General features: G+C 42.7%; 1 protein-coding gene across 1 annotated transcript in view; it reads right to left on the reverse strand.

The window, feature by feature from the left end:
- The window catches only part of kcnh2b (potassium voltage-gated channel, subfamily H (eag-related), member 2b), a 138,345-nt gene that overhangs the window by 16,310 nt on the left and 95,761 nt on the right, over window positions 1-26,274 (reverse strand). The window lies entirely within an intron of this gene.

Raw genomic sequence — 26,274 nt, forward strand, 5'->3', positions numbered from 1 at the left:
CTTCTCAGTTTTCAACTGTTGCCGAATGTTGTAAAGTTAAAATACTTTTAAAAGAGTCTTTACATTGTTCCTGGCAAATTATATCTTTTAAATGTAATTATGAGTTAACTGAATGTTCAACATCTTCCACTGTTTACAATGACTCTGTAAAGCGCTCTGAGAGATGCCTGCCATTCACAAATATTGTTAAATAAAGACTGATGGAAAACAACCGTCACCCAGAACAACCTGGCCAGTCCAGAGAGCTGGAGAGTGCCAGCATAGAGACGTGGTCAGACATCCATCCTCAGAATCCGTTGAGGTGTCAGCTATTGTTGATCCCGTAGGACTCCTACATGACCTGTGCCCTTCTGCTGGACAGCTACCACACTATTTCTGTAGTGTTTCTAAAATATTTGAAACAAATCACTTTTTACATTAAAGTCAAAACGTCAGCTCAGTACGGGTCACTCTGACAGATTTAAAGACCTGGTAGGTGCTACTGAACACAGGGGGGAAGGTTCAGTTTGACCCTTGTAATATGCAGAGATTTAGTCACTTCATGGCCAGGACCCCCCACCCCAGCTTTGAGAGTCTCTTTTATTTTCGTGTCAGTATGAACAGGTTTGCTATTACAAAATATTGATAGAAAGGTCTCAATAAACACTTAACAACAATACACATTTTTGACAAATACACTATTGATACATACAAAATTAGTAGCCCTACAATGTATAGTTACATTCTTAAATATTTATTTATTTAAAGGCATTTGCAAAGAAAAATATTGAATATATATATTGAATTAGCATTTTCTGCCTAATTCAAGTTTTAGTTACACTTCAAGGGTAAGAATAAATGTGGAAGCTATTCCTTGAGCTCCACACAGGGGGCTGATCCAGTGTAACAGTCTCTCATATGCATCAGCTCTGCAGAAACACACATGACATGAGACTCTCCAACCAGACTGTTATTATACAGCTAGAACAGGAGCATCTGAGGGAAGATTACCAACAACAGAGAGACAATGGTGAAGCCCCCATCTAGTTAAAGACACCTGTAAATGTCAAACTGCTACTGCTGTGAAGAGAGTAATCTGCACAAGAATACACCGATCAGCCATAATAGTATGACCACTGACAGGTGAAGTGAATAACACTGATAATCTCGTTATCATGGCACCTGTCAGTGGGTGGGATATATTAGGCAGCAAGTAAACATTTTGTGTTAGAAGCAGGAAAAATAGGCAAGTGTAAGGATCTGAGCGACTTTGACAAGGGCCAAATTGTGATGGCTAGACGACTGGGTTAGAGCATCTCCAAAACTGCAGCTCTTGTGGGGTGTTCCCGGTCTGCAGTGGTCAGGACCTATCAAAAGTGGTCCAAGGAAGAAAAAGCGGTGAACCGGCGACAGGGTCATGGGCGGCCAAGGCTCATTGATGCCCGTGGGGAGTGAAGGCTGGCCCGTGTGGTCCGATCCAACAGATGAGCTACTGTTGCTGAAATTGCTGAAAAAGCGAATGCTGGTTCTGATAGATAGGTGTCAGAACACACAGTGCATCGCAGTTTGTTGCGTATGGGGCTGCGTAGCCACAGACCAGTCAGGGTGCACATCAGTGGCCGAACTAGAGTTTTATACATGGGGTGGCCAGGGGGTGGCCAAGACTACTTCAGGGGGTCCATAGACCATGACAGAAAATTAGTGTGTAACCCTAACCTGGCATCTAAGGAGCATGAATGAATCCTATGATTGCTGATTAGAGGTAGAAGTGATAATTCACTTAACCCAGAGTTCTTCAATGTGGCACATAGTGTGGTCCAAAAGGGTCACTTCACTAGAACTCTTTAACATGCTATGAATAGTCAGAGTCTCTACCTCAGAACTGCAGCTCAACTCACTTTCAAATGCCCCTTTCCAACACACACAATTTTGTGAATTAGTAATATACCCTGTTGCTTATATTTAGTACATTCATTCGACAAAGTACAAACATAAAATGTTAAAATAAATGTATGTATTAGTTTTAAAATGGTATTAGACCACTTACATTGAAATTTGTTAAAGATTATTATAGTCATGTGATAAACATAATATAAACTTTCAAGCATTTTGTAGTATTTACCATTCCCCTTTGTCCCACTGTGAACTGCACAAAATTAATGTTAAAAAATGAGGGCAAAAAAGTAATTCAGGGCGGGTGGTGTGGGGGTCCTCCAGAAGATTTTGACAACTGGAGACTTGAAATGCGCGATTCTGAGTCATTTCGAAGTCAAAAAACAGCTCAAAATATCTCCATGATTTGGACTCAAACATATCTTTGCTTCACAACCACACATCACCAGCAAAAAATCACACATCAACCAACATTATATATGCAAATTAGACACGGTTCTGGTGCTGGTCAATCACAGATCTGTGTCGGTGGGTCTGTGATTGAAACGGGTGAGGATGCTCAATTCTCGATGTGTGCGCTGCTAGAATTGGAAATCATTTGTTTCCACTGCTGACATACAGCTCTATTCTAGGTGAACACAAGTGGCGAGGTTGACATATGTCTACACAACAAACGATACACATTTTAGCTGCTTATGTATAGAAATCAGGAAAACCCAATACCTGTGTTTGTGTTGTGTTTTCGACAGTACTAAGTGCCGCTCTTGCATTATTACATTACAATACATTATTTGTCATTTAGCAGACGCTCTTATCCAGGGTGACTAACATTTGTACCCATACAGCTAGGCATCTCACTGGAGCAATCTAAGTGAAGTACCTTGCTCAAGAGTACAACAGCACTGCCCTACCCAGGATTCAAACCCACAACCTTCCAGTTATGAGTTCAGAGCCCTAACCACTACACACAGTGCTGTCTTGCCCCATACAGAGTGTGTGCAGAGATGCCGAACAGGGAATCTGCAGCAACCAACTCACTGACAGACTAACTAACTGAACACCAGCTCTATATAGAACATCCACATTAATACATCACATCCTATTGGCTAATAACCAGGAATTGCTGCGACTAGGTTCCACACAATAACAAGCACTGAGTGCAACAAACCTCCGTAACATTACATATATATATAAATATATATAAATATATATATACAGTGAGGGAAAAAAAGTATTGGATCCCCTGCTGATTTTGTACGTTTGCCCACTGACAAAGAAATGATCAGTCTATAATTTTAATGGTAGGTGTATTTTAACAGTGAGAGACAGAATAACAACAAAAAAAGGCATTTCAAAAAAGTTATAAATTGATTTGCATGTTAAAGAGGGAAATAAGTATTTGATCCCCTATCAATCAGCAAGATTTCTGGCTCCCAGGTGACTTTTATACAGGTGACGAGCTGAGATTAGGAGCACTCTCGTAAAGGGAGTGCTCCTAATCTCAGCTCGTTACCTGTATAAAAGACACCTGTCCACAGAAGGAATCAATCAATCAGATTCCAAACTCTCCACCATGGCCAAGACCAAAGAGCTGTCCAAGGATGTCAAGGACAAGACTGTAGACCTACACAAGGCTGGAATGGGCTACAAGACCATCGCCAAGCAGCTTGTTGAGAAGGTGACAACAGTTGGTGCGATTATTCGCAAATGGAAGAAACACAAAATAACTGTCAGTGTCCCTCGGTCTGGGGCTCCATGCAAGATCTCACCTCGTGGAGTTTCAATGATCATGAGAACGGTGAGGAATCAGGACAGAACTACACAGGAGGATCTTGTTAATGATCTCAAGGCAGCTGGGACCATAGTCATCAAGAAAACAATTGGTAACACACTACGCCGTGAAGGACTGAAATCCTGCAGCGCCCGCAAGGTCCCCATGCTCAAGAAAGCACATGTACAGGCCCGTCTGAAGTTTGCCAATGAACATCTGAATGATTCAGAGGAGAACTGGGTGAAAGTGTTGTGGTCAGATGAGACCAAAATCGAGCTCTTTGGCATCAACTCAACTCGCTGTGTTTGGAGGAGGTGGAATGCTGCCTATGACCCCAAGAACACCATCTCCACCATCAAACATGGAGGTGGAAACATTATGCTTTGGGGGTGTTTTTCTGCTAAGGGGACAGGACAACTGCACCGCATCAAAGGGACGATGGACGGGGCCATGTACTACCAAATCTTGGGTGAGAACCTCCTTCCCTCAGCCAGGTCATTGAAAATGGGTCGTGGATGATTATTCCAGCATGACAATGACCCAAAACACACAGCCAAGGCAACAAAGGAGTGGCTCAAGAAGAAGCACATTAAGGTCCTGGAGTGGCCTAGCCAGTCTCCAGACCTTAATCCCATAGAAAATCTGTAGAGGGAGCTGAAGGTTCGAGTTGCCAAACGTCAGCCTCGAAACCTTAATGACTTGGAGAGGATCTGCAAAGAGGAGTGGGACAAAATCCCTCCTGAGATGTGTGCAAACCTGGTGGCCAACTACAAGAAACGTCTGACCTCTTTGATTGCCAGCAAGGGTTTTGCCACCAAGTACTAAGTTGAAGGGGTCAAATACTTATTTCACTCATTAACATGCAAATCAATTTATAACTTTTTTGAAATGCGTTCTGGATTTTTTTGTTGTTATTCTGTCTCTCACTGTTAAAATACACCTACCATTCAAATTATAGACTGATCATTTCTTTGTCAGTGGGCAAACGTACAAAATCAGCAGGGGATGAAATACTTTTTTCCCCTCACTGTATATATATATATATATATATATATATATATATGTATATGTGATAAAAAGTTAATTAAAATTATTATCGCGGTCCAGTCTAAAGCATCTGGTGGTCCGGATTTGGCCCGCGGGACGCCTTTTGATACCCCTGGGCTAAACTGTCAACCAATCTCTCTTATCTGATTAACTGTCTTAATGGAGCCAAAGGTCTAACATTAACTCAACTTTCATAAAAGTTGTTCAGGAAACCTAAACCCGTTGCTAAACCTAAAAACTTACTTCAAATATGATGTTTTCGCCAATCGCGAAAAGAGCTCTTGGAGCTGTGGAGATATTCTGGGCACATGAGCATCAGAACTGGACCACGGAGCAATGGAAGAAGGTGGCCTGGTCTGATGAATCACGAGTTCAAGATGTTGACTTGGCCTCCAAATTCCCCAGATCTCAATCTAATCGAGCATCTGTGGGATGTGCTGGACAAACAAGTCCGATCCATGGAGGCTACACCTCACAACTTACAGGACTTAAAGGATCTGCTGCTAACGTCTTGGTGCCAGATACAACAGCACACCTTCAGAGGTCTAGTGGAGTCCATGCCTCGACTGGTCAGGGCTGTTTTGGCAGAAAAAGGGGGACCTACACAATATTAGGCAGGTGGTCATAATGTTATGGCTGATCGGTGTATATATTATTATTTTTGTCATTTAGCTGACACTCTTATCCAGGGCGACTTACATTTGTACCCATTTATACAGCTGGGCATTTAACTGGAGCAATCTAAGTGAAGTACCTTGCTCAGGGGTACGACAGCACTGCCCCACCCAGGATTTGAACCCAGAGTCCTAACCACTACTCCACAGTGCTGCCTACTACTACTACTACAATTAAGACAAATAACACCCTTACAAAGCAATACCTCAGTCCTGCACCATCAAGCCTCCAGAGAGAAACAATCTGTTTTGCTTTAACTTCTTACCTCAGCTAATTTTAAAGAATTACAAAATAACACAAAAAAACGGTGAGGGAAGGAGTCTAGAGCATCCCAGTGGGCCAGAACCAGAGCTGGTTGCAGAGAGATATAATTGGATTTGCAGGTAAAATACACATCTATCACTGTGTCTGCGTCTCTCATGAAGCAAACATGGGCGGAAGGAGCCTGGTGTGCGATCCTGTTGTAACATAGGTCTGTTAACACAACCAGCACTATTCACAGAATTGCTGGCTGCAATCCTCAACTTCAAACATTATACAATATCTATAAGCAAAAGTGTTAATTTCAAAAGAAAATAACAGAAAACACTCATCTGACCCAAACACTTCCTACATCACGTAAAGAAAGTAGCATTTTCAGTGCATGAAATGTCAGACAATAATTTGTGATATTTTGTTCCAGTAAAGGAGAGAATCATTGCATCAGAGTTATTTTTAGCTCTGTTTGCGCTGGGAGTGGAGGAAGGGAATCATGTCAGAAGTGATCTGAGTCTGAACTGTGTTTAAAGGTTAAAACTCCCAATCAGCAGAATGTGCTGTGTTCTGTCTTTGAGACATGCCTCTATAAAGTGCAGAGGCAACATCGATGTTTTAGTACTTAAACCTTTAGACCAACATACTATTTTCTCCTTTTCTTGTTTTTTTCTCCTGCATAATGTAAAAATCAGAGATAGTTAAATTGTCATGGTCCCCTAGCGCTCCCCCTCTATCCCCACTAGGGCCGCCATTTCCCTGCCTTCTCCTTGCTTTCTTCACTCTGTCAATTAACATTCCGGTCACCAATGTGCACTCCTGTTCTATCCCTCTGTTCCTATTCGCCCTGCACCTCCCTACCTGGTTTCTGTTCCCCTTTATAATCCCCTCACTTCCCTCATTCGGGGCGAAGTTTTGTCAGTCCTAACTGCAATTCCGAGCCCTTGTTCCTCCAAGCCCTTGTTCCTCTGACCATCGCCCGTGACCATGACCACATCTTCGCCCAGCCCTTGTTTGCCCTGATTCGCCAGTACCCGACCCACGCCTGTCCGACCATCCCGCGATCCAGCACTGCACTTGGGTCCCCTGTTCCCGAGCTCCCCGAGGGAAACGTGACATAAATACCAGAGCTGAATTATTTCATAGAAAAAGCTGGGAGAAATACTGGAGTTTGGAGACATTGTAGAACCAGCAATCGGTTGTATGGATTTCATTGTGAAACCGGATTTGTTTAAATTAAATATATAATAATTATGATTAATATTATTATTGTTCTTTAGTTTTTTCTTTATGTGATGAATTCTATATATACTGTGTATATATATATATAGTTAACATCAATAAGCACCGTTTATGTTTTGTAAATATATCAATAATTGTTTTCTTTATGTTAACTAAGGTATTTAATGTTGATTCATAAGATCATTAAATTCGTCATGGAATATATGGTGAAGATTTTGAAAACTCTTAACATTAAGAAACATCTAAATATGTCATCCTTGAAATTAGTTGTGTTTATTCATGATAACTAAGCCATTTGTTCATGTTAGTTACTGCCTCCGATTACTCAGACATGAAGGAAGACAAACTAATACACTAATTCATGCAGTCATTAATTCATTACTTACCATTAACAATTACTTTTCATGTCTTGTTGCTGCATTAGTTACTGGCTTGTTCATGTTAAGTAATATATCAGTTAATGTTAGATAACAGACACATTGTAAAGTGTTACCAATAATTCTGGAGGGTATTGTATATACACACACACATATATACACTCACCTAAAGGATTATTAGGAACACCTGTTCAATTTCTCATTAATGCAATTATCTAACCAACCAATCACATGGCAGTTGCTTCAATGCATTTAGGGGTGTGGTCCTGGTCAAGACAATCTCCTGAACTCCAAACTGAATGTCTGAATGGGAAAGAAAGGTGATTTAAGCAATTTTGAGCGTGGCATGGTTGTTGGTGCCAGACGGGCCGGTCTGAGTATTTCACAATCTGCTCAGTTACTGGGATTTTCACGCACAACCAATTCTAGGGTTTACAAAGAATGGTGTGAAAAGGGAAAAACATCCAGTATGCGGCAGTCCTGTGGGCGAACATGCCTTGTTGATGCTAGAGGTCAGAGGAGAATGGGCCGACTGATTCAAGCTGATAGAAGAGCAACTTTGACTGAAATAACCACTCGTTACAACCGAGGTATGCAGCAAAGCATTTGTGAAGCCACAACACGTACAACTTTGAGGCGGATGGGCTACAACAGCAGAAGACCCCACCGGGTACCACTCATCTCCACTACAAATAGGAAAAAGAGGCTACAATTTGCACAAGCTCACCAAAATTGGACAGTTGAAGACTGGAAAAATGTTGCCTGGTCTGATGAGTCTCGATTTCTGTTGAGACATTCAGATGGTAGAGTCAGACTTTGGCGTAAACAGAATGAGAACATGGATCCATCATGCCTTGTTACCACTGTGCAGGCTGGTGGTGGTGGTGTAATGGTGTGGGGGATGTTTTCTTGGCACACTTTAGGCCCCTTAGTGCCAATTGGGCATCGTTTAAATGCCACGGCCTACCTGAGCATTGTTTCTGACCATGTCCATCCCTTTATGACCACCATGTACCCATCCTCTGATGGCTACTTCCAGCAGGATAATGCACCATGTCACAAAGGTCGAATCATTTCAAATTGGTTTCTTGAACATGACAATGAGTTCACTGTACTAAACTGGCCCCCACAGTCACCAGATCTCAAGCCAATAGAGCATCTTTGGGATGTGGTGGAACGGGAGCTTCGTGCCCTGGATGTGCATCCCACAAATCTCCATCAACTGCAAGATGCTACCCTATCAGTATGGGCCAACATTTCTAAAGAATGCTTTCAGCACCTTGTTGAATCAATGCCACGTAGAACTAAGGCAGTTCTGAAGGTGAAAGGGGGTCAAACACAGTATTAGTATGGTGTTCCTAATAATCCTTTAGGTGAGTGTATATATATAAGAAAAGATACAAAAAACAAATATCACCAAGGGGCACAGAAATTAGAAAAGCCTTTCTGAGCCTCATCGCTACACATGCGTGTTACGAGCTCAGCCCTCTGTACATCCGCAAAGGAGAAACCACAAGAGAAAACAAAAAGCTGGGAGATCTGGTCACACGTGCGGTGGGAAGTGACAGGTCTCCTCCCCTGGCCCGGAGGTGCATGATGAAAACGCTGGCTGAGCTTTGTTACATAAACACAGGCTGACGTGTTGGGGGGACATGCTTGCACTGCAGATAGATTCTTTGTTGAGGGATGTTTATGATTATACGATTATACAAGTTGGGAATTTCTCGACGATTCATGTGCCATAGTGTCTGAAAACCAAACGACAATCTGGCAATAAAGCACTCCTGTAGGAGACCAAGGCAATGGCTGTTAAGGAGTCCAGTCTATCTCTAAGGTTTGAAGTGCCTCCCGATGCATGTTCTGTACCTGATTGCACAGCGCAGTGATGGGCAGGCCTACTGTGCGCCATGTCCCTGACGAGAGACAACCTTGTCATGTCACTCTGAAACATTCACCAAGTGATCATTTGTAATACAGCATTGCAACATCAGATATATAACTCTATAAATGTATACATAATAATAATAATAATAATAATAATAATAATAATAATAATAATTATCATCACCATCATCATCATCGCCACATCACACACACACACACACTACAAAGAAGAATAATCAAATCTAAAAAAAACATCTATACAAACCATTTTGGAGTTGCCAGTTACTATTGAACCCTCACACTGGCCCAGGAGACACAGTTGTCCTACTGGATGGCGAAGCTCTACAGCTCTAGCAACACAAGATCAATCAAGACTCAATCACCTGAGGACTCAACTGCTATTCTTAGTGCCCTCAGCCCTGGGCAGTGCTCTGCACATTGGGTTCCCCCAAGGGAGCTGCAACAAGATGCAGCAATCTCCTGGCCAGAGAGCGCATCTTGCACTCTGAATAAAGGCAGTTCATACATGGGCCACAAATGTGAAAAACTGATGTTTAAGATAATTCATACAACTTGACAAGATGTTCTGTCGTTTATTATTGCATTCAGCAACCTTATAACTTCAAGGATGTAAACATGCAATCTGCAAACCTCAACACTCAAATGAGCTGATTCAAAAGATCATCCCAGGTATACAGATTTAAATTCCAGAATACAGATTTACCACATGAATTTTCATCCATTTTCAAGGGGGTAATAATTATAATTTTTAAACTTTGTTTCCTTACAGCAAAAGCTTAGTTTTACACCTAGCAGTTGTGACAGATTTTTCAGTCATTTAAATCATCACATTTAGCTGCTGGTCCAGTTTCAAGGCATGCTTAATTCTTCTTGATCTAAGAGCATTTCAGTGACATGAAATCATTTTAATGCCTTTTCTTGCACAGCTATTTGTAATACGTGACTTGTCAGAAGCAATATAGATGTATTTTGAGCTACATCATTTAGAAAATGTCAAATAAATAGATCTTTCTGTGACTGAGAAGCAGGGAGAGCACAGCAATATATCAGTATAATCGATATTAATCAGTGTGATTAGTTGATACTTTGCCTGTTAAGCTTCGGGCATTATCTTTCTTATAACAGTCACATAAACCATTTTACAAACAATTTTAATGAAAATGTTATTCTACAATATCCAGAAATCCAGTCTCATCCAGGGGAATTTCCACTGGGAATATATTTGGTGATATATTTGGTGTCAGATACGTATGTTATATTAATAGATAGAAAATAATACACATATAATACATCTAGACTCCAATATCAGCCATTTAAGAAACATCAGATCAATGTTTCGATCTTTACAAGATCTCCTCCTGAAGGGCGTTTTAATTGTTGATTAATCTGCTTAAATCCATCATTTTGGAGCTGAAATGTAAGTGTGGGGCTATTATTTTCTATCTATTAACACAGGAATGGGCATATGGTCTCAAATTTTTCACTGAATGTTGTTTGTCATAATTATTATAGGATTATAGGAAAAAGTGTTGATACATAATTGTAATCAAGGTCACTGATCCAGTCTTTCCATTATCATTACTTGAAAAGCATAACCTGATCCAGTCTTTCCATTATCATTACTTGAAGAGCATAACCTCTTTTCGGCCATATTGTGCACCTGTATGTTTAATTCGATTTATCAAATGGTTGAGCTTGGATCCCATGAAAGTATAATTAAACTTACAATGTCCTATATTTTTTATAAACTTTCAATTTAAATCATGACCTATGATATTTCACCAGTTCCCTCATTTAAGAAAAGGGAAACATGTTTCTTACTAAATGCTGAAAGGTTTTAAATATACATTTGCTAAAGGAAAAAGGAAATGATGAATTGTCTGGAATTTAAAAGATTTCGAGGATTAAACTGATCGAGAGCTGGCTTTATTCAGTCACTCATATCTCACAGCACTGTAGAAAGGTTTTCCTCCATAGAAATACACAATTGTAGCCTGCAGATCCCTGCTCTTCTGACTTAAGGGTGTATATATTTGCTATGTGTTCATGGATTTATTAGAAACCAACAACATATTGACATTAATTTTTTGGGGCAGAATTTCTTAAAATATTTTCCAAACGCTCAATACATACCACAAAGGGTTAATTTCCTACAATGGAACAGTATTGGAATATTCTTTATTATTTCATTATGTATGTATGTATTTATTTACAAGCAGGTGCCCTAATCCAGGGCAATTTAAAATGTACCACCACAGAGGTAAACATTAGCTTTTGTATTAAAACATGTTTAAAAATTGAAAGTTTAAACAAAAAACTAAATTCCATATAAATCTGCCCGTAAAAAAACACGAACACAATCTATTATGTTTCTATTTTGGCAGCTGAAGCCAAAGAACCTCTTGCAATAATCTTACTTTTATATAAAGCTTTGCATTTAACAACCTCTCAAATTACAATTACACTTGTGAATAAATTAAAGAATAGACCAGTACAGTGATTGTCAGTACATTGTGTGTGTTGCACAATACTATAGTCAGAGCGCACTGTCTAAAGGGGTGGCGCATTGCAGCTCCCATGAGAACTCAGTGAAGCGGCCTCTACAGAACAACACAAGAGCTATACAAGCACTGATCTGCTAGGTGACAAGAAATGTCCCAATGCTAAATTGTAATAAGACAGAAGTCTTCATTTTACAGGACAAAAATGTAAATGTTCATCATGTTCAGCATGTTGTTTTTTTACCTTCTTAAAAAAAACCATCTAGGCATTCACTGTCATTCCTCAATAACAGTGTCAAAACGCTCAACACAGAATCACTAACGTTGATAACAAAGGCACAGCAACTACAGAGAGAGGAGAACAGTGACTTCCCATTGATGGGTACGGAGGCAGTCATGCTTCTCACTGGTCTTTACTGGGGCAATGTGGAAGCTTTGAGCCACATCAGGTGATTCACCCTCAGACTCCTGCTCAGCACCAGTGCTGTGGCTGAACCTGTGTTTTGGTCATATGCTGTCTAGTTGGCATCATAATTCATAAGTGAAATAACATTTCAGTCCAGTTCTGGTCCTCATGTTGAAAAGTCGGCCTGCTTTCTCTGGAGCTGAATGTGGTTAGTCAGCTGTGACCCGAGGAGAGTGAGACACAGCCATGCGCATTCCTCCATTTCATACAATCTGTGCACCAGGTTTCGTGCAGTTTCTCCAGATGAGGAATTGGATGGATGAAGGTCTGTAAACCTCCCCTCCTTTCAAACAGAGCAAATCCTCCACAGGAAGTGTTTTAATACCCTAAAGTGCATTGCTATATGATTTGCATCACTTAAATTAATTCAAGTGTTAATCAGCTTGTTGTTCTGCTCTGAGCACATCACAGAGGTCAAATCACTATTATCCATTTGTGTTCATTTTTATATTTCTTTTCATGGATAATAACTTTTAAAGATGAAAATAAATAAGAGATACCATGATCTGAGATCATAATACATCAAGGCCTTACACATAAAGTTGAGTTAATGAATTTGTCTGAGCATGAAGTGATTTCAGAGATTAATGTAACCTTTAAAATGTGGTTAAAATCCCATTCGTAATGCTCATTTATTTCAAACATCATAATCTCTATTTATATTACAGGTCTTATGTCTGTTTTCACACTCAGGTTTCCACGCCACAGATCCAGCTGCACCACACTGGGAGACTGGCAATAATTGGTCATCAGGGCTGTGGAATTAGCCCAATGTTGAACTAAAACAAATATTCCCTTTAATAGAATTTAATAGAATCCCCTGGTAAACACGTCCCTTTCTGCCTTAATATCATTCAGCTGGTCGGTGATTGTCCATCTACTAGAAACCAACTGGCCCTAGAATGCGAACTAGCTTTCTCTAAAGCATTGTCACAGATTCTCCAGTGTGAGGTGTTCCCTGTATGTATCCAGCTCCCTGTATGGCTGTCCCTTTCTGGACACAGGTTCTGAGGTCAGATGACTTGAGTGGTGGGAAAAGAATAAGTGTCCACTGAGCAGCAACATCTGGGACACAATAGGAATGCCCCCATCACTGCAGAGTTTTAAAAGCATGGCATATCTGAACACAAAAATGTTTGTTTATAATTCAAATACCAATCTACAATCTCATTCCATAAGAGGCAAGAGTGAAGGGTGGCCCTCAGAGTCTCAGAGCTCACTGAGTCACTGAGAACCTCAGATCATCAGGTCCACAATGTGCCTGAAATGGTGCTCTCGATGATCTGACCAGCCTACATCACTAACTGTTCTCCATGTCTCAATGGACTGTCTCCCTGTGTTTGAATTTTCATTCATCAATATCTTCATAAGGGTTCTTATTTTAAAAAGCATTTTTTCCCCATTGCCATGTTTCACACACAGAGCTTTGCAGCTTGATGTGTTGGAATCTGTCATGCTGTAAGCCTGGTTATAAAGTTTATCACATGCATCTCCAGTCTTCTACATTTCTTTCCTGAAACTGATCTATAGGAGAGACAAGCTGGATGTTCAGACTAGAGCTCAGACTTTCACATGTAAGCAAACGAACGTCACTGTTAATGTCTTGCACTGTCATCACACCTTTGTATCCCAATTTCAGCAGAACAGGAATTTGGACTTGTTCCATTCAAAATGGCCCACGAGAACGTGACCCTCATGACCTGCTCTAAATCAGCAGATTATAAAGTTACTATGAACAGTGTATAGAGTAAAACACAAACATGAAAGTGCAGGACAATATGATCTGATGTGGAGAAGCAGCTGCTCTACTTAGTGTTAGAGTGACTCAACCCAAGGGCAATACAATGGCACTGAGGGGCCGTTTAGGCAGTATTTAAAACTTTTTGTGTACACACACACACACACACACGAAATTGAATACTCACACACACACATATGAAACACCTCTCACTCATCCATATGAGAATTTCTCACATGCACTTAATAAGTTTCATACTGAAACATTTCATATGTGTGTGTGTGTGTGTTTCATTTGTATGTGTGTGAGTGTGAGTATTCAATTTCATATATGTGTGTGTACGAAAAGTTTAAAATATTTCCTAAATGGCACTCATACCCCTGAAGATCCCTGACCTCTGTCCTGTCCCCACTGGCAGCCTCTCACCTCTCCGCCCTCGCTGGGCAGCCGCGGGGCTTCTCTGTCCCAGCGCAGGCAGGTCTGCAGTCCCGGGTCGCACGGCATGTGTTCTCGAGAAAGAGGAGAAGATTGGACCAGTTCGTTCAGCAGCTTCAGGATCAACGGCAGAATCATGGTCTTCAGCGCCTGCCCGGGGGGTCACTGTGCGGTGCCTCGCTCTGCCCAGCCGTGGCCAGGACCCCACAGACACCGAGAGGCCGCGGCAAGGAGGGCACTGCCGCCTGGACGCACCACCAAACACACATCCCTGGCAGCAGCGCGAGCATCACCCCATCCCCCAGAAACCCCACAGACACGCGGCACGGTGCAGGACGCCAGAGGGATCCTGCTTCCGATTCTCGGGTAGGAGACGACTCTCAGAGCTGAACCACAGCCCAGACACAGCTGCCACCACTACTGGCGCTGCTTTATGCTACTCGGAAAGAATCCAGCGAAATAAAAATAAAATTCCTCTCAAAACTGAGACATGCTCTGTAGCACATAGTCAGAGAGGGAGGGAGGGAAAAGAGAGAGAATGTGTGACAGTACATGGAGTCAAAAGAAAGTGACAGGAAGAGGGGGGGCAGAGAGAGAGAGAGGGAGATAGTAATAGATAGAGAGAGAGAGAGAACCTTAGAGCTGAATGGTTATTGGGGCAGAAACGCTTCCCAGCATCCTGCATTATCCCTCAGTTCATTGCATCTGTCTCGGCAGAGAGACCATTATATAGATCATTCTGTGAGCATCGCCAGGATGCAGCTGAAACTAGTCAGTCTGTCTCATTACACGCTTGCACAATCATATCCGCATTCACACATGTGCACTGAAGGTGTGTTACTTGTGTACATTGGTTGTCCCCTGAAACAGATTGATGTGGCCCTGGGGAACAGTGTCGATCACAGACAGCAATGAGAGAAAATCAACAGAGGACATGTCTGGACGGAGAAGCCAAGTGTGAGAGAGGCCTTCAGCCCCGTGAGCAGAGGGACCCCCAGACAGAGGGAGCTGTGAGGGAGAAGAGGGCCGTAACAGCGCCCCCCACAACAAAACACTGACACGAGTAGCTCGGGAACTCGGGAAGCTGTGACACAGGGAGATCAGGAAGCTGTGACACAGGGGGACTCTGGAAGCTGTGACACAGGGGGACTCGGGAAGCTGTGACACAAGAAGCTGTGACACAGGGGGACTCGGGAAGCTGTGACTCAGTGTCCAATCACTCCGTCACACCCACACTGCCCATCTCCCATTGGAAACTTTAAGAGCTCAATCTCATCAAAGTGTTGTCTGTGCTTCCAGTTTGTTCCTCTGTAAAACACCAGCCCAACACAACAACAGTCAAGTGCTCCACACACAGTAAGACACGTCTGCTCTCTCTATTGAGGCGTTAGTCAGCAGAAACCATCTGTTTCTCTTCAGCACTGAGACTGAAACATGAAGGAGAGGCTTAATCCAGATCTTCTCTGTTGTCTCCGTTATGTCATATTTCAGTTACTTCAGATTAAATGCACATGATATTTAAATATTCTATAAAGCAACATATTTTGCTGAGAATTTAATTGCAGTACTAATCCAATCTATCAGAAACAAAACATAAATACCTAAATAAATAAACCAGACAATGTCAGCTCTAACAAGTCTGATGGGCCCTCTGGCCATTGTGCCAGTCCAGTGTCCCAAAGCATGTCTGTGTTTTTGGTTTACAAATCAGCATCACACACCACGCTACTCCCAAGGCCCAGCCGCACGCGCTGTGTTGTGTGTGCTGCTCTGTTGCTTGTTGTATGTGGTGTCATGTATGAGCTCTGTCTCATGGTTACATGTGTCGTCCACCTGCAATATGTTTTAAAGTTGTCATGTGAATGTGGGACCGAACTGGTTCCAATCACTAGTGTGTCAGTGGTTCTTTTTGGACCTCAGACCCCCCCATCCTCCCCCAGGCCGGAGCTGACCCTCCCATTCCCCAGTCCGGGTCACTGGCTGGCTCACACAGCACTGGGACTGAGCCACCTGGAAACCATAGACAGCAACTTCTCTTTATGGATTGTATCACTCAGACAGACAATAAGTCAATGGTAAAACCCACACCCAGGAACCGATTAGTTGCCCACGCCGCAGCGACACTCGCGGTGCTCACAGACAGCACTGTTTCCCATTGCTGCAACACACACCTGTGTCTAGAGGTTACTGATACACAGGAACCCCTCCTTCTGCCTGCGTTTCCTGTGACTAACAGCCCAAAGACCGGGGTGACGCGGTCTCTGCACTGAACGCTGGGTGCAAGATGCTTCAGCCATACCCAGGATTCCCAGTCATGCCTGTAGCTGCACTGTGATATCAACTGATATGGGTGTTGAATACGGCCTATTGCAGCGGTGGTGTATTCAGTCTTTGCTCTGCAGATCTGTGGTCTGTCTGCTTGTCACATGTCTTTGATCTGTCTGTCATCATATTCCCAGTCCGTTCTGTACACTCTTGCTGAAGTGCGACCCGAGTGAGATCAGCACAGTAGACGTTACGTGTGGACTGGTAACGTTACATTAGATATAGCAATTAAGCCCTCAACTAAAGTAATGACATCGTTGATAAATTATCGTGTTTCGTTAACGTCTGGCTCGGAGCGCTGTATTGGTGAATAGTTTAGCAAGCCAAGTTCTGACTGGACAAAAACGCAATGAGCCCTGGTCCTGATTTGTGCTACTTCTGGATCTTTATTTCCTCTTAGTCTTATTCTTCTCACATTCTGTCTCTCACACACACACTGCACTGTTGTTGAAAACAATGTACCTAATAAACTAGAAGAACTCAAAATCGAAGTTTATATTGTAATTTAATGGATGGCGATGGATGTCTAAAGATGTGTCAAACCTAAAAACAGATTGTCACGTTTTGCGGGAGGACTCAGAAACTGGGGAGTTAAGGACCCAGGTGCAGCGCTCGTAGAGGTGGCTGACAGAACAAAAGGGCTAGACAAGGACGTAGTCGAGGTCACGGGCGATGGTCAAGAACAATAAGGTTGAGGGCGAGAGAGAGAGAGAGAGAGAGAGAGAGAGAGAGAGACAGGACTGGGAGCGAGAGAGAGACAGGAGAGGCAGGAGACAAAGAGCAAGGAAGCACAAAGGAGCACTAGGAGCACGGCTTGGTGACACAGGTAACACTGACGACACTTCGCACAGAGTGAAGGCAGTGAGGGGTTTATGAAGGGAAGCAGAAACTATGAAGGCAGGTGCAGGGCCAATGGGAGAAGAGGAAAGGAACAGGAGTGCACAAGGGTGTGTAGGAATGTTAAAAGAAAAAAAAAGAGTGACAAAGAAAAGCAGTGAGAAGAGAAGGGAAAGGCTGGGGAACAATGGCGGCCTCTAGTGGGGAAAGAGGGTCAGGGCTAGGGAACTGTGACATATTCAGAAGGAAATAATTTTGATCGTCTCTGCTCACATCATACGCTCTTCATCATGTATACGCTGATTTATAAATCGTGTGGGTGGGGGGGTTGACCATCTGTGCTCATTATGGGAGGCACATTATTTGTATTAACCTTGCTCAATACATTCCACTTTTTCAAAGCACAGGTCAGAATTTACGTGAACAGGGCCTGTAACAACACATGCCTGAATGATTCAAAACAACAGTGCCTGTAAAGGCCTTTAACCAACTGCTCTGCCGACTGTGGAGATATGGACTCACATAGGTGCTTTTTAATAGTTACATACTTTAATCCTTACTTCTGAACAGCTTGCCCTCCCCTGCAAGTTTTCTGTAACCTTATTAATTTGGCCTGAATTCTGTTTAAATATAGAATTTATTATTATTCTTTACTGTATTTTTTATAGATGTAAAAATCATGTAACTGATATGTATAAACATATTATTTGAAAGAGAGCTGTATCTTTGATTCGAAACCTTTAAAAATGAACATATAGCTTTCATACTAAATGTTCTTGTAATTGATTCAGTATTCAATTTTACACCCCAAGAGCTTGAATTGCCCAACAGGTTCCAACTGCTGGACACTGAGTTGGATAGTGACAGCTCAGAGGGTGATGTGGGGGCAGTTGAGCACCAGAGCACCATGGTGCCCACTCCCCCCCAGAAGAAGGAGGTAGTTATAGTAGGAGACTCAATTCTTAGAGGTGTAGATCACACAGTGTGTTCTAGTGACAAGGAGACCCGCATGGTATCTTGCCTGCCTGGTGCTCAGGTTGCAGATCTCCCTAAACTAGTAGACGGGCTACTGGCCAAAGCCGGGGGGGAATCCACTGGTCATGGTCCACATTGGAACCAATGACATAGGAAAAGGTAGGACAGAGGTTCTGCAAGACAAATTTAAAGAGTTAGGAACAAAACTTATGAGCAGAACCTCCACGGTAGTTTTCTGTGAAATACTTCCGGTACCACGTGCCAGGCCAGGGAGACAGGCAGAGATTAGAAAGTTAGAAACACGTGGTTGAAAGCTTGGTGTAGGGAAGAGGGGTTTAGGTTTATGGAGCATTGGCAGAAGAACTCATATTAGATCCCAGTAACAGGACAGAATCTTTGTGGGTGAAACTTTTGAACAACTGTTTTGTTGATAAACTGTTTTGTTGATAATTTTAGAAATAAAATCTGTCAAACGCCGAGAAATATCTTCTCATTCCTGTTTAACTGTTTAGTCTGAAATTGACACAAGTTAATAGACATTAGATTATTGGTGGCCCTGCCTATCCTTAATCATTGAATAATAATCAGTTAAGGGAAATTGTGGTAACAAGTAATGATAGGATCTTTCTCGGCACTTAACGTAAATGAGACTGATATATATATAACGAGAAGTTACCTGACATAAATACTAACCTGCGTAGTTATTTAATGTCTGACTAACAATACTAATGAGAGACTCACCTTCGTCTTACTAACCGGTATTGTAGTCAATGTGTTTATAACCTTTTTTGTTTAACGATTTGTGTGTTATCATATGCGATCCCGTGGTCTTTGATTTGGTCACGGAAGTGATTTGTCTTTGATTTGTTGATCTAGAGTTGAATTTTAATTAGTTTTTCCCTTTTGTATAATTAGTGTAGTGCTACATTTAGTCTTTGTTTTGAATAAATTTGACAATTTATATCTTTAGAATTGGTGTCTGCGTCCAATTATTACAGAAATTGAGTTCTACAAGATTCCAGGATTCGTGATAAGGTGATACTATAAATTCACTTCTGTAATTGAAATTTATAAGTGTACCTTATGCTACAGTTGACAGGGTTTACTGTTCAATCATCCATAACTTCAAATCTTACTCAACTGAGCAATCAAAAAACCAAACAACTGTTAGGAACAAAGCTTCATAAAAAAACCTGCAGGACAAAAAAGCCAATGCATATGTGTCCAGATTTACTCCTTCAGACCGAACTTCTTGTGGCTCCTGGCAAAGTGCACAGTGGACTCCACTGCATTATTACAGTCAAAGCCAAGATGCTCTGAAGAAAGACATCAGGGAGATTGATGTGAGGTTTACAAGACTGTCAGAGGGACTAGAAAAAACAGTGTCTCTTTCAATTGACACAGAAAGCAGGACAAATGTGCAGGGGTCAATCAAGAGCAAAGAAAGTCAGCACAGAGAAAAGGAGCTGTTTCTTCTGGTGTTAGTGGAGAAGGTAATACATAAGACCTCTCCAGACCTCCCAGAGTTGTATAGAAAAGTCATATAGAAAAGGCACTATATGAGACACTTGGAGATGTGTCAACAGGGGAATTATAGCCTGATAATATCGTGATAAGGACTTCCTGTCACATGTTGAAGGTTCCCTCAGGAGCCCTGGTGCTTTCCTTGAATTACTCTTCTTTTGGGATCAGGCAGTGCTGTTTTTAGAGAGAATTGCTGCTGTATTATCAACATACCTGACTGTCAGGTAATGCATTATTGAGGCTGCACCTGGCGTTTCATTCTGTAGGAGCAGTGAGTTAGACACAGGGCTCGAGGGCCTTTCTTAGCAAAACTAAAAACGAAATGCTGCTCAGGGAATTTAGCAAACATTCAAAACCTGTTCTGGTTCCACAATAATCAATGTGTTACTGTTCCTGTCTGATTCACGTTGGCATTCTGCTGGTTGGACATCTGAGGCTTTTAGAGCAGAATTCATTAACGGTCAAGCTGACAATCAGCCCCGCAGGGGCAGCTGTGACCGAGTCCAGGGGCAGCTCAGAGCCAGGAAAAGCATTGTCCTGTGACACCCCACAGTGCTGCACAGAAATGGGCAGATCACAGTACCTTCTCTTCCAGAGCCGGCCCTTACCAATTTGGTGCCCTAGGCAAGATTTTAGCTGGTGCCCCTTGCATCGCAGCCAATTCTACCACTGATCATTGTGTTCATACACTCACACAGAAACTGCATAGCTTTATGTCTTTGAGATTTTCTTTATTTTAGAAACAAAAAAAAACACAAAAATAAAAACAGTATTAAAGAAACAAGTGACATAAAATGAATTATAAATGCAATATACAGTAATTATTGCACGAAAAACTATATTACAGACACCTTAGTGCAATATGCATAATGTAGCATTGTTCTACAGCCTTACTCGCCATGCCTTTCTTGCAGCAAACAAGTGACATAAAACAAATTATAAATTAGTGGAAGGTTTGTGCAGCACACTTGAAAGAAAAACTGTAATTCTTAAAATGATGTTATAGGTGTGATGGTTGTGGGGCATCGGTAAGAATGCACAATTCTCATTCATTCCAAACGGTGTCCCTTTATTGCATCACTAGCACTGCATCCAAAAAGGTGTCTTCAGTAATTGTAATATTAAGTTTGATGAATATGTATGTGTGCTTCTACAAAGAAATAACAATAACATAAATAAGTCGTATAATAATCAGTATAACCAATAATCATGCAAAGAATAAAAATACAAATATACACAGTTCTGACAGCAGAGCTAATATACTCTAGTTACTTTACATGCAGCATAAATGCAAACCTATGGATCTAAGCTATCTTACTACAGCTAGATGCTGAGAAATTACCTTAACCAAGGTTAAATCGTATAAACTTATAACCGTGATACATATTGATAATACACTGTCTTCAATTCAATAAACATGTACACAATAGATAACGGTAATAAATAATATATTATAAATCAACGCAGTTCACATTACGACCGCATGGTGTTGCAGTAGATTATTACTCCGCTGGCTAACAGACAGATTGCTATTCTCAATGTATAGTGGCCATAACTTATACCAAACATAAACAAACGTGTCTACTTACATTTTGCTGCACGCACACAATCATGTAAATAATAAACAATTACTCTCTGTTTTGTAGACCTAAACTATAACTTTTCCAGCACCAACCTAAACGCTAGGGTAAACTTATTTTCAAAAAAAAGTGTATTATCTCCAGGCGTGGCAGCTCGGCACTCCGATTGGCTGATTGTTAAGGCCGGGCAATGGAGCAAAAACATATAAAAAAGTAAAGTTAAGCGAGTCACTACAAAAGCAATTTCCACTGCACAATAGTAATCACTGTAAGAGTGCATCTCCTAAAGTCTGCAGATCACAGAGATCTCAAGAGCATCGATTCTTGTCCTAATTTGACAGCTTTCCATTGAAGTTCTGGGTCCATTGGTCCTCTGTATAAGTTTATTAAAAGGAGACGCATGTTCTAGTTCAGTTCTTCAGACAGGACTTTCTCAGTTAGTTCCCTGTGTTTAATAGCAGTATTTTTCTAGTGACAAGGGTGAAGATCTTGTTTTTGCCATTCTAATCATTACAAAGCATTGATGATGCAGGTGGGAATTCAGGACAGTGTGTGCTCTAAAGAAGTTGTAACAGTTGAATTCAGTATTGACAAGACAGCACGGATAAAACAGGAGCAATTTCAGAGAACCTCCCTTGCCTTGTCCCTATGCACTGTGCTTCCACATTCACCACAGCTGTCTCTCTGCAAGGTGAGGTGAGTCTGTGCAGGGGGGTTATGTCACTTCTTAAATCAAATACAACAGCCTTTGTGCTTCACACTGCCTGGCCAGCAATTACAAGCAATACTCTTTCTGAACACTTCAGTGCACAGCAGAGCTTAACCCGTGCGTAGCAGGTCGTCAACAACCTTTCCGTTACACTGGATCAACGCAGGTCAGAAATGCCCCAGCGCAGTGGCGCAGACAGGAGGAGCAGCCTGGCCCCACTGCGCACAGGGCCGCAGACACCAAAGTGCGTCACTGAGCCCCTTCTGTCACTGTCAGGCAGAAGTGCTAACTGTGTGTCTGAAGGTATTAAATGCATGTATATATATGCACTCATCTCCACTACCATGGCTGTCAGTACTCGGGAACATTACACCACCACACCTCTGTCGACAGGTAGCAACTGGCTAACTAAGGTCCGTGCAAATGACAGATTCAAGCGGACATCACGTCACACCCAACATCCCATCTGTCTTCGAGATGGCCAGTCTGGTTAGACTGTGGGTGTAGGGAGCAAGAGAAGATCATAAACACCTCCAGGGCAATGTTTAAAAATCAAAGACCTCAGCAGAGCTCTCAGAACTGTACACATGAGAGCTCCCGCCCCCTGCCAGTGGAAACACTAACACCCAGCTTCATGAGACACTTGAGAAAAAACAACACTGTGTAATGAAGGAGCTCTGAAAGATAATCAAAGGAAATCTAGAGGCAACTGTGTGGTCCAAGATGTAATGGTTCAGGGCACTGAGACGCATGGAGTTGACAAGGCTGACGAAAATAAAAAATGTAACAACTGCGAACATCTTTGAATTCCTTATCAAAACAAAATACTCTGACACAGGTCAATATACCCTCTTCTCTGCATATGAGGTAGATGCGGCAAATATAATGTGGCTCTGATGCAGCATGTTACAGTTGTAGATCATGCGCCTGCAAAACTTTTTCCCCCAGTTTTTCACAACTATTTTTACTGAGCATTAGAAGCATTAACATGTTAGTAGCATGTTAGGGTTCCTTTATATATTTCTCCCTAAAACCAAACACCTTGTCTGTCCTTTTCCCAGAACGATGGGGACCTTCAACCTTCTGAAGAACAACAGAACCAATGTGTGTAGACTAGCACTATACATCAGTTGCAGACTAATATATTTCACTATTGATTGCACAGCATCACTCAAAGAGGTGAATGCTGAAGGGCACAAGACAGTCCTGTTCCTCAGCCCAGTGTGTGCATGAGTGAAGTATGTTCATGATGCTGGCAGATGGATGGCTGTGGCTGCGCAAGCTTTTCTGTGGCTGGACTGCATCTGTGATTCATTGGAGAGGTGCTGAGTGATGGATTAGACCAGCTCTGCCTTTCCCCCTCCTCCGGCTGACGGATGAGGTTTGGGTCTGTGTGTAACCGATGAATGGGAATCTGTCACCGGTGGAAAGAAACACGTGACCCGCGTCCCTCGGCACTCTGCATCAGTTGGATGCGTCATGATTTTGTTTTTATATAAATGGTTGAGAACACTGCTTAAAAAGGGTTCCAGGACGTTCTTAAACCACTGTGCATATGCGTCTCCACATGCACTAACCCATACATCAAGTACATTTTGAGGGGTGTTTTGTAAATCAACTGTTCATAGACAAATAGATGACAAAACAATCAACACAATCAACATGAACAATCTAGTCTTAAAGATAACACATGTATCTGAAGATTTGACTACTTCGAAGAACTTGACGGAAGCAAAAGCACTCTCATCGTGTACTGGGCGGATCCATTTTGGTTTTCTGTGTTCAGGGTCTTAAATAAGCCAAGACCAGGTTCTGGAGATGTCAGGCCAGTTACCTTAGTGAGTAAATTGTTACAGACAGACATTACAATACTGCCATAACAAATACATGTACATGATGCCTGTATATGTGAAATACTCAATGTATTGGGCTGCAGAAGAGGTAAAGCATGGTGTTGGAAGTGCTGGTGGCCAGCAGCTCCGTGTTCCCTGATGGGTCGCTGTGAGGATCCGCTTCATCGCAGAAGTACTGGGCAGCCGGACTGCTCTCAGTCCGGGTCTGCTTACCAGGATGATGAGCAGTCGCAATCCATACCAAATGTCTGATATAACAAGGATGCCAAGCAAGCAACATGTAAAAATGTTGTACCTGCACTGAACATGAAGAAATACAACAAAAACAACCAGGCAAACAGGACTGAGTATTGAGACTGCAATATACTGACGCACTCTGTAAGTGTCAGGCCTGGGCAGGGTGTCCGCTCAGAGGAGTGCTGCCCGCTCTGCCCTGCTGTGCTGGGCTGTGCGTTGCTCTGAGGTTGTGCATATGTTGACGTGTTTTGAGTGTAGGATGTTCCTGACTGTGTGGAGCATCACATGCTCTCTCTCTCCATCAGAGTCAGGGCTGTCAGCGGCTACGTCTCACTGGGAGCCACTTTAACACCCCTCTGCCTGTCAGCCCATCTGTGCAGTGCTGACACTGGTGGGGGGGTGTCACATAGACAGACACTACAAGAGTTTCATGTTTGTGCAAAAGAAAAAAAACTGATTTCATGAGTGTCATAGAGGTTTAAAGAAGAAGAAATTCGTAGGAAGAAATGGGTGTTTACTCTTCAGGGCCTTTACTTAGCCCTACATTAATCAAAGTCAGGTCCTCGAGGTTAGACAGCTTAATGATATCCACAAAAGGTTACATTGTGTAGAGCACCACTATTATAGTCCATAGTGTCATAGACTGCCTGCAGTTCTGTAATAGGGTCACACGGCGCAATACGCCACTACACTGTTAACTCAGGTCACATGGTGCAATACACCTTCATGAAATCCAATAAGGTCACTCCGAGCTATGAGTCTCCGAGCAGCACAAACCACCAGCCAGTGAAGCCATTCCCAGTAACAGCTCTGGGGCACAAACTGCTGCTGCTGCTGCAGCCTGAGAGCTGAACCTTTAGGAGGTTATAAATAAATGAATAAATAAACACATAACAACTATTTTCTGGTCAACTCAATTATGCTGCTGTAATGAATTTAATAGAGTCTTAAACCTGTTAAGAGAAAACCTCAACCTCCCAGTCTGGCTCACACACACCTTCCCAGCAGTCCACACACCACCTCTGCCTCACTCCACCCCAAACTGTGCGTTTCCCTCCTCCACCCTACACTGTCTCTGCCTGCCTCCTCCACCCCACAGTCTGTCTCCCTCCTCCATCCCACACAATGCCTCTGCCTCCCTCCCTCCTCCACCTCACACACCGCCTCTGCCTCCCTCCTCCACCCTACACTGTCTCTGCCTCCCTCTTCCACCGCACCTCACACTGTCTGTCTCCCTCCTCCACACCACCCCACACTGTCTCTGTCTCTGCCTTCCTCCTCCACCCCACCCCACACTGTCTGCCTCCCTCCTCCTCCCCACACACCACCTCTGCCTCCCTCCCTCCTTCACCCCACACACCACCTCTGCCTCCCTCCATCCCACACACTGCCTCTGCCTCCCTCCTCTACTCTACACTGTCTCTGCCTCCCTCCTCCACCCCACCCCACAATGCCTCTGCTTCCCTCCTCCACCCCACACACCGCCTCTGCCTCCCTCCCTCCCTCCTTCACCCCACACACCGCCTCTGCCTCCCTCCACCACCCCACACACCGCCTCTGCCTCCCTCCCTCCCTCCTTCACCCCACACACCGCCTTTGCCTCCACCCCACACAGTGCCTCTGCCTCCCTCCTGCACAAAATAAACCCTACTCACCCTTCACTACATACATCTACTGTCTGAACTCCTGAACACTGTTTAGCCCAGTTTCAATACTGAGTGCATCACCATGAGACTCACTTTGTATATTGGCATCTCTTCCTTATTTGTACAACAGTAAAGGGCAGCAAAAAGTCTAGGAGGCAGAAATTGTAATTGTTTCATAAGGATGATGTAATTGTTTTCAATTTTGTTTTTAAACTTAAACTTAGGTTCTTCTTCAGATAAATTGAGTAAACTGGCAACACACCCCTCACAGTATAGTCTCCTGTAGTATAGTCACACAGACATGCAC

The sequence above is a fragment of the Amia ocellicauda genome, chromosome 2 (genome assembly GCF_036373705.1).
Source record: "Amia ocellicauda isolate fAmiCal2 chromosome 2, fAmiCal2.hap1, whole genome shotgun sequence".
Classification (NCBI taxonomy): Eukaryota; Metazoa; Chordata; class Actinopteri; order Amiiformes; family Amiidae; genus Amia; species Amia ocellicauda.